This window comes from Limanda limanda, chromosome 4 (assembly GCF_963576545.1).
Source record: "Limanda limanda chromosome 4, fLimLim1.1, whole genome shotgun sequence".
In the NCBI taxonomy this organism is placed as follows: Eukaryota; Metazoa; Chordata; class Actinopteri; order Pleuronectiformes; family Pleuronectidae; genus Limanda; species Limanda limanda.
This window is the reverse complement of record NC_083639.1, coordinates 27,718,548-27,733,452: the sequence shown is the minus strand read 5'-3', so window position 1 is coordinate 27,733,452 and position 14,905 is coordinate 27,718,548. Positions and strand designations below refer to the sequence as shown.

General features: G+C 40.5%; 1 long non-coding RNA gene across 1 annotated transcript; it reads left to right on the top strand.

Annotated features, from left to right (window-relative positions):
* The first annotated feature begins 514 nt into the window (after positions 1-514).
* LOC133000044 (uncharacterized) lies at positions 515-4,083 on the top strand. The gene is made up of 5 exons (XR_009678174.1): positions 515-691; positions 1,499-1,644; positions 1,996-2,154; positions 2,301-2,396; positions 3,125-4,083. It is a non-coding gene; the product is annotated as an uncharacterized LOC133000044 (long non-coding RNA).
* The last annotated feature ends 10,822 nt before the right edge of the window (positions 4,084-14,905 follow it).

Genomic DNA, 14,905 nt, shown 5'->3' with positions numbered 1-14,905 from the left:
ACATATATATTTATGTCTTGTATTATTATTATACACATTTACACACACATATAATATATATATATATATATAGCATGTTCAGATTTCTTTTTACCCCTTACTTTGTATTCACCTTCTGTCGTCTTGGAGTTTTAATTTTACCACTTTTACCAACCACATTATTAAATGTCCCCCTCTGCCCATCCACTGCAGCCACACAAGCAGTGATAAAGATTAAAAGAGAGAGTGGGGCTACGTATTCTCCACACAGGCTTGAGTGGAGAATACGTAATTTACCCTCGACAGCCGACATTTAACGGAGCAAACAGCGGAGAACTTCTTCAACATGGATGGCATTAAATTAATAATTGAAGTGGAGAAGTGCAGTGAAAAAAAAGATTAATGATGGGACAATGTTGGTTAATGTTGGAGCAAGCGCTGCACGGCGCTTCAGCGTGGCTTCCGCGTCCGGAAAGCGACGTCATGACGTAGTCAGCGTCACTGCGCACTCGTGTTTTGAGACGCCAGCCCAGCGCGCTCAGGTAGAGTGGGCTTGTCTGGACATGTTGGGGTGTAGTTGATCAGATGCACGTCCTTCTATCGCAAGTTCCGCCGCCTGATATCGCCCGACGGCAAGTTTTGTCGACTGATGTCCTCCGACCGCATGTCCTACGGCTGCGTGTCCTCCTCACTTTCTTCCAGCACTAACTAGGTAAGACTCCCGCCGCTATTTTACTGGTTATTCTGCGACCCGTTGTCTTTCGAATGCAATGATTCACAACGTTTACAAAACTACTTGTGTAAGCTATCCATAAAATCTACCTGTTAGCTACCCGTGAAAGCCACGTGTTTGCTAACTTTCAGCTACATGTGAAAGCCACGTGTTTGCTTACTTTAAGTTATCTGTAGACCAACCCCACCCAAACCACCGTGCTACGTTTATAAACTACCAACGTGTTAAGTTGAGTTATCAATAAAATAATGGTAAATTTTGATGATCTTCTCCTTGTGTATACTGGGGTATGTGTCGTCTGTTGGTGTCTTTTCTGTTTGAATCTTAGCATAACGGTGAATTTAACAATTAAGCTTTCATACAGAGCTCGTTCACGTGTTATTTATTTCAAAATAACTACTTATTACATACATTTCCCACAAATATGGGGAAATGTAACTCAAATAGCCCTACATAGTTCTGTGTTTAATTTATTTCAAAGTACACCTACACTTGCCTCTGTATTTTTCTTCTCTTCATAAGAGTTTGGTGTTTTTTCCTTTGTAACAGGTAAAAATAGCTATAAAAGTCAACAGTTCTTTATTGTTCTATAATTTCATAAATGCAACTTTATAAGCTTTCTTATCAAATATGTTTCTCAGCTCCAGACTAATTTTATTTGGGCGAAGAGTGGGCAAAATGGTTCTTTTGATGTAAAGGTTGCCTACCTCTGCCTCAGCCAAATTGAGTTTGTTCATTTGGGTGGTGTTAAACTCATAAACTAAATGTGTTTTCCTTGTTTCACAGGATTTGGATGCAGTGTAAGGAGTGCAAGTTCTCGCACCCTAATCAGGATATTCTCCTCAAGCATTACCGACTTTGCCACTACCGGGGACGCTTCTGGCCACTGCCGTGCCTGTACACTGACTGCTGCTGCACTTTCAAAACAAGCGGTGGGTTAAAATGCCACCTTTCAAGAGTACACACAAAGTCCAGAAAAACTGAAGTAGAAGTCACCTTTTTTTGTCAATTGTGTGACTTTAAAGACATCTGTGCCCCAAAGAAATACATAGCCCATCTAAGGACTAATTTGAGGCAGCATGTGACTGTTTATTGTTTACTGTTTACTGTTGGTAAGATTTTTTTTTTATATAATGTGTAATGTCCTAAATGCTCTACCAATTCCACCATTCTGCTCAGCTTCCGGATGTAGCAAACCTTTTTAGTTTATAACTGTACAATGTGGGCACCTTCTGTAATTGGAGTCTGTATTAACACTAATACTGTTATTTCTCCTCTCTTAGATATATGCTGAGTTTTTTTGAATCACTCAAGTGGATCTAAAGAAGACATTCTTCACATCTTTGGATGCACACGCCTCAAACCTGATAAAGCTTTACAGAACACGTAGCGGGACACTAGGAAAGGACTTAAAGGCCCTATTTGACAACCTTGATGAACAGGTAATGCAAGTAGGAGATAAATTAAGGTTTTCTGAGAGTGCATTTTCACATTGCAAACAGACATTAACATAAATTGTGAATAGGTGTGGTGTGATTTTATTTTCAGGCCATGGTATATTTTTTTTAACTTTATTTGTGTCTTTCAGACAACCAATGTGCTTGCACAAAGGAAGGCCACAGCTCTCCGAGGTCTACCTCTCTATTTGAGGGAGAATCCAGGCAACGTCCTGAAGACATGTCTGGTAAGAATACTTCGGTTTATACCATTGAAGTTTTTTTCTTCCATTTTTTTAATAGCTGGGCCAATATAAATATACAAGGGGCCAGTACATCTCTGATTAGGGAGCAAACGCATTCATTTGATAGGAATATGCATAAAACCACTTATTTATATTCCCTTTAATGTAATAGAAGTAGTTATCCCTAATTAAGGCTGAAATCTTTAACAATAAAAGTAAAAACACATTATCAAGAGGTAATCTATGAGGGTTGACCTAAAAAAAACCTTAAATCAGTAAATTTTGCTGCAAGTTTTCGTGTTTGGATTGTGGCCGATTTTATATGCACTGTCAGGGTGAGATATTGTCCATCCTTTTTGGATTGTTAACACTTATGGAATCAAAGGATTATCCCACACCTTTTAAACTGCACACCAGCTGAATTTTAAGAGCACCTTTAGAAAAAAAATGCCAGATTTCGCACAAATTATCCCTTCACATGGATTAATTGATGACATCTGGGTGGTCAAAATTTATCTGGTGGCCTTACAAATTGTATTTTTTAATGCATCTTAAATTTGTCGTTAGGAAATTTCTTCATATTTTGAACAGTGGTCACTTGCACTCAAAGTTTAACTCATAAAGGTGCATGTCACTTTACTCATGGGCAGGGGTATATAATTTATTTATAAATGTGGTGATGAAAACATTAAAAATTTAAGTAATGTCTGTTTGTTTTCTCTATGATACAGACTCGGAGGAAACGTCCGTTGCAGGTGTTCAACTTGGCATAGTCACCATTGTTGAAGATGATGTTGGGAGAGCTCACTCAATGCCCAGAACAATCAACATTGCCCTTGTCATCGAGGAAAAGGTTGTTGTGGAGGACATCTCTGACATCAGTACAGCCATTGTACTTCTCTTTGGATGCATCTACAACCTCAACCTGGACTACCCCAAAGGGTTGAGGTACACTTTTGAGGCCCTTCAAAAGATTTTTATGAACCTTGGCACAGAGTGTTCTGCCCGTGTTCAGGCTCTGAAAAACAACTTGTTAAAGTAGCCCGATACCATGACACATAGACATGTGTTCAATGCACATATTTGCACACATTGACATGTCACTTTATTCCTCAAAATATGTTTTTAAGTTCAGTAGTAGCTACACAAATCCCATGTTCCCATTTGAAGTTAGTGTTTACTAACTGCTGGATTTGTTTGTCTCTGAAACTAAACACGTTTGTGTCTTGTTACACGTTTTTATGGATGCACTTTCTATAGACATGTCACTTTATTCCTCAAAATATGTTTTCAAGTTCAGTAGTAGCTACACAAGTTTGTGTAGTGTTGCTACGAATCCCATGTTCCCATTGGAAGTTAGTGTTTACTAAGTGCTGGATTTGGTTATCTCTGCAACTGAACACGTTTGTGTCTTGTTACATGTTTTTTATGGATGCACTTTCTTCACTGCTGGGTTTGGCCAGTGGTTTCCTCAAGTATCTGACTAACACATGTTTTGTGATTCATAGTGTCAATCATACTGTTTTCTATATTATAGCTAAAGTATTGAGAGCTGGTTCTGCACTTTGTTATGTGTTTACATATTCTATCTTTGAAAATAATTGTATAATGTTACCAAGTTCACTTAAGCATCCCTGCTGCTGCAATTTCAATGTTGCCTTTTTTGTAGTTATTGGATTTATATAATGTTAACCCCTGTGTTCTTAATAAACAGATTCTTTATAGAATTTTGGTGTTATTATTGAATTTCCACAACAGTATGAATAGAGTAAACTTGAGTTAGCTCAACTGATGGGCAGCAAAGTTGAGTTAACTAAGCATTTCAAGTTTAAGTTTAAGTTCTCTCGACTGAAACGATCCAGTTCTGTTGATGTATGTTTTCAAATCATTAGCATGCATATAATCTAGTATTCCTAACTTGTAGATTTGAGTAGCTCTGAATGGAGATGTTAAGTTAGTCTAACAGAACATCACCATTCAGAGCTACTCTATATAACATTTTGAGTGAACTTAATTATTTAAGTTGACACAACTCACAAGCCCTTAAGTTAGGTCAACTCAAAAAAGCGTTGCAGCTGGTTGCTTTACTTTTTTAAGTTGAGTCAACTTTTCTTTTTTTACAGTGTAGTAATCTAACTTAGTTACTTTTAAAATCAAGTAGTCTGTAAAGTAACTAAACTACTTTTAAAATCAAGTAGTCTGTAAAGTAACTAAGTTACTTTTTCAAAGTAACTGTGGCAACACTGGTCACAAGTGATTATTCTCCTGCACCATCACATATTTTATCACAAGACAAATATGTTGTCGGAGAAGTTCAGTTGTATAGAAACATATGTTTGAAGAAACAAATCAGCTGAAACTGAATGAGACCAAACACGCTGGGCTGTGCTGAGCGAGAGAAAGTCCAGTGATGGAGAGAATCCGACAGTTTGAGTGGAAACGACTGGGAACGATTCAAAGTTCAGCCCTGCCCCTGAGCAAGGCACTGATAGGTTGCACTTTATCTCATCTGTCAGAGTGTTTGCAGGTGTGTGTCCCAAACCCTGAGGTGCGTGCACACTGAGGTGAGCGGGTTTGATCTTTGCATGTGTGTGTGTGCTCTTTTAAGAGTGTCTGCATTTTATCCTCATTGCTATCCATCCCATCGTGTGTGTGTGTGTGTGTGTGTGTGTGTGTGTGTGTGTGTGTGTGTGTGTGTGTGTGTGTGTGTGTGTGTGTGTGTGTGTGTGTGTGTGTGTGTCCTAGTGTGTGTGTGTGTCTCTCCTCAGGCTGTAATAGGTGCTCGTGTGATAAGTGCGGCTCTCACTCGCCCTGAGGAACACGGCTCCACCGCTGAAAACTCTCAGTCCAACAACCTTTTGCCGTCTGACAGAAATGAAATGCCAGACTTGACACTCTGCTCGCCGCCTGCAGCCGGCGCTCGGCCGCGGCCGCTGAGTCGCTGCCCGGCCGCCACCGCGAGGCTCCTTAATCTTTTAAGATCGTCGAATGCCAGACGATCACCTGTTAATGCATCTGGGTGAGCGGTCGTACCACTGGACCGACACCGAGCTCGGCAGAGAGGAGGAGGAGGGAGCTGTGAGATACTGATGATCTGAGGCTGAGCACAGACTCCTTGTGAACACGATATCTCAGGAACGCCTGAAGGAAATGTCTGTAAACTTGGTACGGATGTTAATCTGGACTGAAGGATGAGGTGATTCAATTCTGGAGGTCAAAGGTCACTGTGACATCACAAAACCTTGTATTTTTGTCGGGAATCCTTTCAAATTTGGCACAATTGTTTGGTTTCAGAGGTGAACTCCAGAATTCAAAATTGGGTCAGAACTTTCAGGTTTCCTTCCAGACATGAACAACAGAGCGGTGAGAGATTCTCCACTCAGACCCGTTCTCAAGAGCAACAAATCCTCTGGAGGATTCAGATGAGGGGGGGGTGCAGCAGCAGGCGCATGCTGTATCATGATGATTCGATTCGGTTGGTCAATGGTCAAGGTCACGGTGGCATCACGAGTCTGGTTGGCAGAGCTCCTCCCCCCCCTCTGAAAACATTGAAGCACCTGAAACACCTCGTCAGTATTCTGGTCGTTACTCATGTAAATGCAGGGCGTCGTGATGACCTCACAATGGTGCAAAAAACACGCTCAGCAGCTGGTGTGACACGCCCCCTGACAAATCCAGGTGAATCCAGAGCAGAGGCCGACATGTGTGCGTCATGTGACACGTGCACGAGGCGGCTAAAACATAGTAATTTGGGACAGAGGATGAAAAATTAACATTGGAGCATGTAAACCCTTTCAAGTCATTCCAGTAATTCAAATTTTAAACCCGACCATGAGCAGAATTCTTCTCCTTCTTCCAGGGAAACTCTCTAAATCACTTCCTAAAGTCCTCAGTGTCTGTGCTGGTCAGTGGAGAAGAGGCTTCATCAGTTTGAGGAGCTCCTTACGACAATTGCATTTAAGCTCATATAGCGAGTGGGAGCGATGTGTCATGAGAAATTTAAAAAACCAAGCCGACTGCAGAGATGATTCTTCAGAGGCCTCAGGCTCATGAGCAAAGAAACAAAAGACTTGTTGGGTTTTTATTTGGATGCTCGGAGAAGCTTCTCTCCCTGTTTTTATCTCCTGTTAGATGTAGTTTGGGCGAATGTTTTTTCTCCTCTCTCTCTTTTTACCACTGTCTCCTCAGATCCCTTCTTTCGTCTCCCTCTTCTGATTCTTCTTCTTCTTCTTTACGAGCAGCAGCAGCGGCAGCAGCAGCCGTCTCTCTCTCTCTCTCTCTCTCTCTCTCTCTCGCTCTCTCTCTCGCTCTCTCTCTCTCTCTCGCTCTCTCTGATAAGCACTCGTGTCTCCCTCACTTTCTCTCTGCTCTCTTTTATTAGCAGCTCTGTCTTTGATGTGAGTGAAGGAGGCTTTAACTCCACTGCCTCCTGCTGCGAGTCTCACAACATACACAAACACACACAAACACACAAACACACAAACACACACACACGCACCAAACATAAAGAACAGCAATGATTCAGACTGGATGATATTTGCCCCCCCCCGGCCCGCTCCTGCTGTGTGGAAACAGCGATGCTTTGTTCAGCCGAGGCGACGCCGCGGCTCCACAGCTGCTCTGAGCTGTGATTGGACAGTGAACTGACCCCCGGTCCAGTTCTCTGAGCATCACCCCCGGCAACATGAAGCCCGGAGACAGAGCCACATGGACAGGAAGAGGTCCAGAGCATTGGGATAACGGGCGGCGTGGAGCGCGGAGAGCAAGAGGACGTTGGAAGTCTCCGGTGGCGAGATGCCAAACCCCCAAATTGCCCCCCCGACGGCCGTGCTGACAGCGTGTGAGTGATGCCTGATGGAGAAAGTGCTGCACACGTGCACTGAGTGAACGTGTGACTGTCACTGTGAAAGCACTCTGAGCGCTCATCAGGACCAGGATATAAAGACATGTTTACAACACATCGATCACCCGGAGCCTCTGGATTGTGGTTTTCTATCCATGTTGACATCTTCGTCATGTGTCATGTTGTCTTTCATCCCGAGATGTTGGTGATTTTTGTTCTCTTTCATTCTCTTTCAGTTTTTAAAACCGTTTCTAAAAGGTCTTCAGCACACCCACCGGCTCTGGAGGAGGAACTCTGTGAATGGTGCAGATTGAACTGAGTGAGAGCAGCTTTCACATAGAACTCATCACATCCTTTATACTTCAAAGATTTAAAGTCAGAAGCATCGAGACCTCACAGTTTCTCCCTCCAACGTCTGTACTGCTTATTCTCAAATGGCTGTATAGAAACATGATTGACAGCTGGAAGTGACTCACGATTAAAACACGAGGCAGAGGTGATATTCAGGAACACTTTTACTCAGTCAACGTCAGAGACAAAGATCCATTCACATCTAATCTCCAGGTGTTTGGACCGAGAGAGGAAAACAGAGAAACCCCTCGGACACAAGGAGAACATGGAACCAGGAACCTTCTGGCTGAGATGAAACACTTGTCCACATCACGTCAACACGCTTTCAAATCACGTGTAAGCAAATTAAAAAGAAAGGACGTGAAGCAGTCGGGTGTGAACCTGCAGTTGAACCCGTGTTGACCTCTGGAAGCTGCAGGATGGATTCTTGAGGAGTGAAAGAGAGCTGGGATTAAAACATGGAGATTAACTAACCAGGAGTTTAGACGCTGACCAACAAGAGGCGTGAAGGAGATTCAAAATGATTTCCTAAAGTACTCATTCTAATTTTAAGAAGAAATGTCATTCAACTTTATTAGTGAGGGCAACATATGAAAATCTGGGAAGTAAATCCTTACCAAGAAATTTCTTTACAATTGTGTTCTTTATCAGAACTGAACGGCTTGCAGACCACAATTGGCACCTGTCCTGCATTGTCACCAGGATGCTAGACATCTTTGCAGCTGCGGGGCATCACCAATACGCCAAGGGGGCACGGCTGTACTGTCAACTCATGAAGCAACTCGAAACTTTGCCTGCTTACAAGGAAACCTTTAAAAGTTTTAACCCTAATCCTAACCTAACCCTGTCTCCAACAGAGGGTGCAGCTGCACAGCACTCTCTCCTTGAATATATACAAACCTGGGACTGGATCCTTCTTAAGAGCATGTCTTTGGACCCTAGTGACTACGGGTGGACACTAGGTGTTCAGGGATATGAGCCAGTTCCAACACTAGACCCCATGGCTCCTGAGGAGCTTCCTCAGTTAACAATCTGCAATTGCAATGGAGATTGCAGCGACCGCCGGTGCAGCTGCAAAAAGAATGATGTCAAGTGTATCTCGGCATGTGTTTGCAAAGGCATTATGTGCAAGAATTGTGCTCATGATGATGTTCAGTTTGGAGAAAACTCAGACATTGACACATGAAGCGTGTGGCACAGTGAATCAGTATTATGCAAGATACTGAAATAAACGAATAACGCTACTTTTCAAATTCAAATGTCTGTTTTTCCACTAAGGAGCAGTTTTGGTGAAAAACTAATGCTGCCCTGACAATTATTACCTTTCCATGAGGCTATTGCTTTAGACAAATAGAAAAAAGATAGAATTTTTCATGGTGTTAACTGGGTTATTTTTATTTTTATTTTTTATTGTTTTTGGGGAGGCTGGGGGGTTTGGAACCCTTTATTCGTGAATAATGGCTGAAAATGCAGTGAGTGGGAAAAGTGGGGGTGGCTGTTTTTGCACTAAGGAGTGGTTTTGGTGAAAAACTAATGCTTGCAATCAACTCAGAATCATGAAAAACCCCTAGTTTGACCCCTCACAAGTTACTTAAAGCCAAATTTAACATTTTTCAATTTTTCAAATATCGGTTACAGGTACCCCAACTTTGAGCAATTTTTTAGGAGGTTTCCACAGGAGTTGAATTTCAATATTTTAAGACATGATATTACACACCTTCCTAAACACAATTGTGAAGAAATTTCTTGGTAAGGATTTACTTCCCAGATTGGTCAAATATCTGCTAAAATGCCCTTACTATATGTACAACTATAAGCTGCTATGCCAATTAAATTGTAGTGGCTACGTAATCAAAGGCTTCATGAGGTTGAGAGGAATGAAGTTTACACGGAGCTAAATTCATCAGAAGGAATTTATTTATTTCAGAATCAGAAGGTATTTATTGCCAAGTGGGTTTACACCTACCTGGAATTTGCTCTGGTTATTGGTGCATACAATGAACATAGAAACATAAAAACACAATAAATACACCACACATAAGAAAAACAATAAAAAAACAATATGTATTTACTCACTTTTTACTTCTTTTTTACTCACTTTTTCTAATATTTATACAAAGTAACATTTATTTAAACACATCAATATAAAAATATATAAAAGATATTAAATTCATTAAACTTAAACTGAGGCTCTAAGAACAAGTTCCCTCCTTTCCGGTCAGGATTGTGGATCCGTGGGTCAGTGAAGGCTGATCGCTGCCGAGCTGCTGCCGAGGTGTGAGCGCGGAAATGCAAAGATAAATAAAAGAGATAAAACTCTGGAGTACAGCGAAAGTATGACTTCAAGGGAGGAGGTCAATCGAGTTGAAAGTGCGAGCAGCCATTCCGAGTCTCAGATGAAAAGAGCGCGGAGAAATCTATGTCTCCCACTTTGTACTCGACAGCAGGGTTTCACTAGTGGGAGTAATTAGCAGCGCGGCTTCTCCTTTTGAAGTGAGCTTGAAGAAACAGCCGAGGAGAAGCCGCTGCTGCTTGTGAGGCCGAACGCTGGAGGACACGAGCGATTCCCACGCAATCCAGAGATCCGGCCCAAAGCAGCGAATCTAAGAGGTTTAAATGATGAGGATCCTGTGCAGCCTTTCAAAAGTAAAGTTTGCTCAGACATGTTATTATCATGATGAGGATTTAAGACACTTCTACATCAATAAGACAGCGAGGCAAGATCAATGTGGTTTGGACTTTGAGCCAATCAGACTCGCTGCTGTCACGTCTCCAGCTTCTCCCCCCCCCCGACTGTCAGCGATCTCATTAATCTGTATCTATATGAAGGGAGATGTTAATAGAGATTCGCCCAATCCACATGTGGGATTAGACAATCTAGTCGGACTTTGAACTCCGGTCGGAGAACAGAGTCTTGGTCCCGGATATCACCCGTCTGCATTAACAGACCCGATAATATGAGACTTTTCCCCCAGAGTCTAATTTGTCATCAGACGACGGCCGATGGGTTCAGAGGTCGTGTCGAGGACGACTGGCTAATGTGAGACATGAACAATAAAGTCATGTGCCATCGTTAGTTCTGAAGTTTCACACACGAATAAAAAATCAAGGTGTCTTGTTTTTATTTATTTACTTTTAAGTGGAGGGAAGGAGACGGGTTTTATCACGAAGACGAAGGACAGGTATTTTTCTAGATAAATTACTTGTCTATGTCTTAAATTAAATCAATTTAAATCAATATTATGGTTCAATGTGACCCATAAACCAGAAATGTTCCCTCTGGGAGGTCTCAGAAGTTCTCTTACTGACGGTGAACATATTGTCCTGGAGAGGATTTATTTTTTAGAAAGTCTAAAACCTTCAACTTCCTCAGGATGTTCCTCCCACAGACACAGATACAGAAAACCACATTCTGGACTAAATGTGACGGCCAATTTGCATGTTATGTTCCCAAATACAGTTAGTTGGACTCATCTGTTCATATTTGTTGAAGTAACTCAGACGACAAGGAGACGCCAGGTAATTCTGTTGCTTTGCCTCAGAAAAGATAACTTTTGTTTCCAGGAGATTATTGATCTCAATGTTTCCATCTTCAGTCCAGGAAATGTGAACAACACATACATAAAACACGTGTTGTTAATACATTGAATAATGGATCAAAGCCGACAGATCAAGTATCGTCTGTGTATCTGACGTCTGATTCGGTTTCTTATTTCCCTGTGCAGTAGATCCACATGTTCTCCAGAACCATTAACACATCAATATTGTTTATTTTGACTCAGTCTCACACATTTGCGGTTGTTTTATGATATTTTAAAGATCTTGAATATCCCTTTTATGTTTGAGGGTTATGAACAACGTTTTGGTTATTCGTGCAAATCCTTTCTCCCCTATTTGTTTATGCAGGTGCAGTCGTTTTCATATTTTGTGATTAATCTTTCCCATTGATCATCTGGGTTTTAACAGTCATCTCTGTATTTCCAAAACGTCAGTGAATTAACGTTGAGATTGACACGTTTTATTTCAAATATTCTCCTAAACAAGTTTTGTTAATGTTTTGATTCAAGGTGTCTTTGACCCACACTCACTCGATGGGTTCAGAGGTCGTATCGAGGACGACTGGCTAATGTGAGACATGAACAATAAAGTCATGTGCCATCATTAGTTCTGAAGTTTTGCACACGAAGAAAAGCAAGGTGTCTTGTTTTATTTATTTACTTTTAGGTGGAGGGAAGGAGACGGGTTTTATCATGAAAACGAAGTATTTTTCTAGATAAATTACTTGTCTATGTCTTAAATTAAATCAATTTAAATCAATTTTATGGTTCAATGTGACCCATAAACCAGAAATGTTCCCTCTGGGAGGTCTCAGAAGTTCTCTTACTGACGGTGAACATATTGTCCTGGAGAGGATTTATTTTTTAGAAAGTCTAAAACCTTCAACTTCCTCAGGATGTTTCTCCCACACACACAGATACAGAAAACCACATTCTGGACTAAATGTGACGGCCAATTTGCATGTTATGTTCCCAAATACAGTTAGTTGGACTCATCTGTTCATATTTGTTGAAGTAACTCAGACGACAAGGAGACGCCAGGTAATTCTGTTGCTTTGCCTCAGAAAAGAGAACTTTTGTTTCCAGGAGATTATTGATCTCAATGTTTCCATCTTCAGTCCAGGAAATGTGAACAACACATACATGAAACATGTGTTGTTAATACATTGAATAATGGATCAAAGCCGACAGATCAAGTATCGTCTGTGTATCTGACGTCTGATTCGGTTTCTTATTTCCCTGTGCAGTAGATCCACATGTTCTCCAGAACCATTAACACATCAATATTGTTTATTTTGACTCAGTCTCACACATTTTACGGTTGTTTTATGATACTTTAAAGATCTTGAATATCCCTTTTATGTTTGAAGGTTATGAACAACGTTTTGGTTATTCGTGCAAATCCTTTCTCCCCTATTTGTTTATGCAGGTGCAGTCGTTTTCATATTTTGTGATTAATCTTTCCCATTGATCATCTGGGTTTTAACAGTCATCTCTGTATTTCCAAAACGTCAGTGAATTAACGTTGAGATTGACACGTTTTATTTCAAATATTCTCCTAAACAAGTTTTATTAATGTTTTGATTCAAGGTGTCTTTGACCCACACTCACTCGATGGGTTCAGAGGTCGTATCGAGGACGACTGGCTAATGTGAGACATGAACAATAAAGTCATGTGCCATCGTTAGTTCTGAAGTTTCGCACACGAAGAAAAGCAAGGTGTCTTGTTTTATTTATTTACTTTTAAGTGGAGGGAAGGAGACGGGTTTTATCACGACAAGTATATTTCTAGATAAATGACTTGTCTATGTCTTAAATTAAATCAATTTAAATCAATATTACAGTTCAATGTGACCCATAAACCAGAAATGTTCCCTCTGGGAGGTCTCAGAAGTTCTCTTACTGACGGTGAACATATTGTCCTGGAGAGGATTTATTTTTTAGAAAGTCTAAAACCTTCAACTTCCTCAGGATGTTCCTCCCACACACACAGATACTCTGACGAGGAGAAAATCACATTCTGGACTAAATGTGACGGCCAATTTGCATTTTATGTTCCCAAATACAGTTAGTTGGACTCATCTGTTCATATTTGTTGAAGTAACTCAGACGACAAGGAGAGACCAGGTAATTCTGTTGCTTTGCCTCAGAAAAGAGCAAAACAACTTTTGTTTCCAGGAGATTATTGATCTCAATGTTTCCATCTTCAGTCCAGGAAATGTGAACAACACACACATAAAACACGTGTTGTTAATACATTGAATAATGGATCAAAGCCGACAGATCAAGTATCGTCTGTGTATCTGACGTCTGATTCGGTTTCTTATTTCCCTGTGCAGTAGATCCACATGTTCTCCAGAACCATTAACACATCGATATTGTTTAATTTGACTCAGTCTCAAACATTTGCGGTCGTTTATGATATTTTAAAGATCTTGAAATCCCTTTTATGTTTGAAGGTTATGAACAACTTTTTGGTTATTCGTGCAAATCCTTTCTCCCCTATTTGTTTATGCAGGTGCAGTCGTTTTCATATTTTGTGATTAATCTTTCCCATTGATCATCTGGGTTTTAACAGTCATCTCTGTATTTTCAAAACGTCAGTGAATTAACGTTGAGATTGACACGTTTTATTTCAAATATTCTCCTAATCAAGTTTTATTAATGTTTTGATTCAAGGTGTCTTTGACCCACACTCACTCGATGGGTTCAGAGGTCGTATCGAGGACGACTGGCTAATGTGAGACATGAACAATAAAGTCATGTGCCATCGTTAGTTCTGAAGTTTCACACACGAAGAAAAGCAAGGTGTCTTGTTTTATTTATTTACTTTTAAGTGGAGGGAAGGAGACGGGTTTTATCACGAAGACGAAGGACAAGTATTTTTCTAGATAAATTACTTGTCTATGTCTTAAATTAAATCAATTTAAATCAATTTTATGGTTCAATGTGACCCATAAACCAGAAATGTTCCCTCTGGGAGGTCTCAGAAGTTCTCTTACTGACGGTGAACATATTGTCCTGGAGAGGATTTATTTTTTAGAAAGTCTAAAACCTTCAACTTCCTCAGGATGTTCCTCCCACACACACAGATACAGAAAACCACATTCTGGACTAAATGTGACGGCCAATTTGCATGTTATGTTCCCAAATACAGTTAGTTGGACTCATCTGTTCATATTTGTTGAAGTAACTCAGACGACAAGGAGACGCCAGGTAATTCTGTTGCTTTGCCTCAGAAAAGAGCAAAACAACTTTTGTTTCCAGGAGAATATTGATCTCAATGTTTCCATCTTCAGTCCAGGAAATGTGAACAACACACACATAAAACACGTGTTGTTAATACATTGAATAATGGATCAAAGCCGACAGATCAAGTATCGTCTGTGTATCTGACGTCTGATTCGGTTTCTTATTTCCCTGTGCAGTAGATCCACATGTTCTCCAGAACCATTAACACATCCATATTGTTTATTTTGACTCAGTCTCACACATTTTACGGTTGTTTTATGATACTTTAAAGATCTTGAATATCCCTTTTATGTTTGAAGGTTATGAACAACTTTTTGGTTATTCGTGCAAATCCTTTCTCCCCTATTTGTTTATGCAGGTGCAGTCGTTTTCATATTTTGTGATTAATCTTTCCCATTGATCATCTGGGTTTTAACAGTCATCTCTGTATTTCCAAAACGTCCGTGAATTAACGTTGAGATTGACACGTTTTATTTCAAATATTCTCCTAAACAAGTTTTATTAATGTT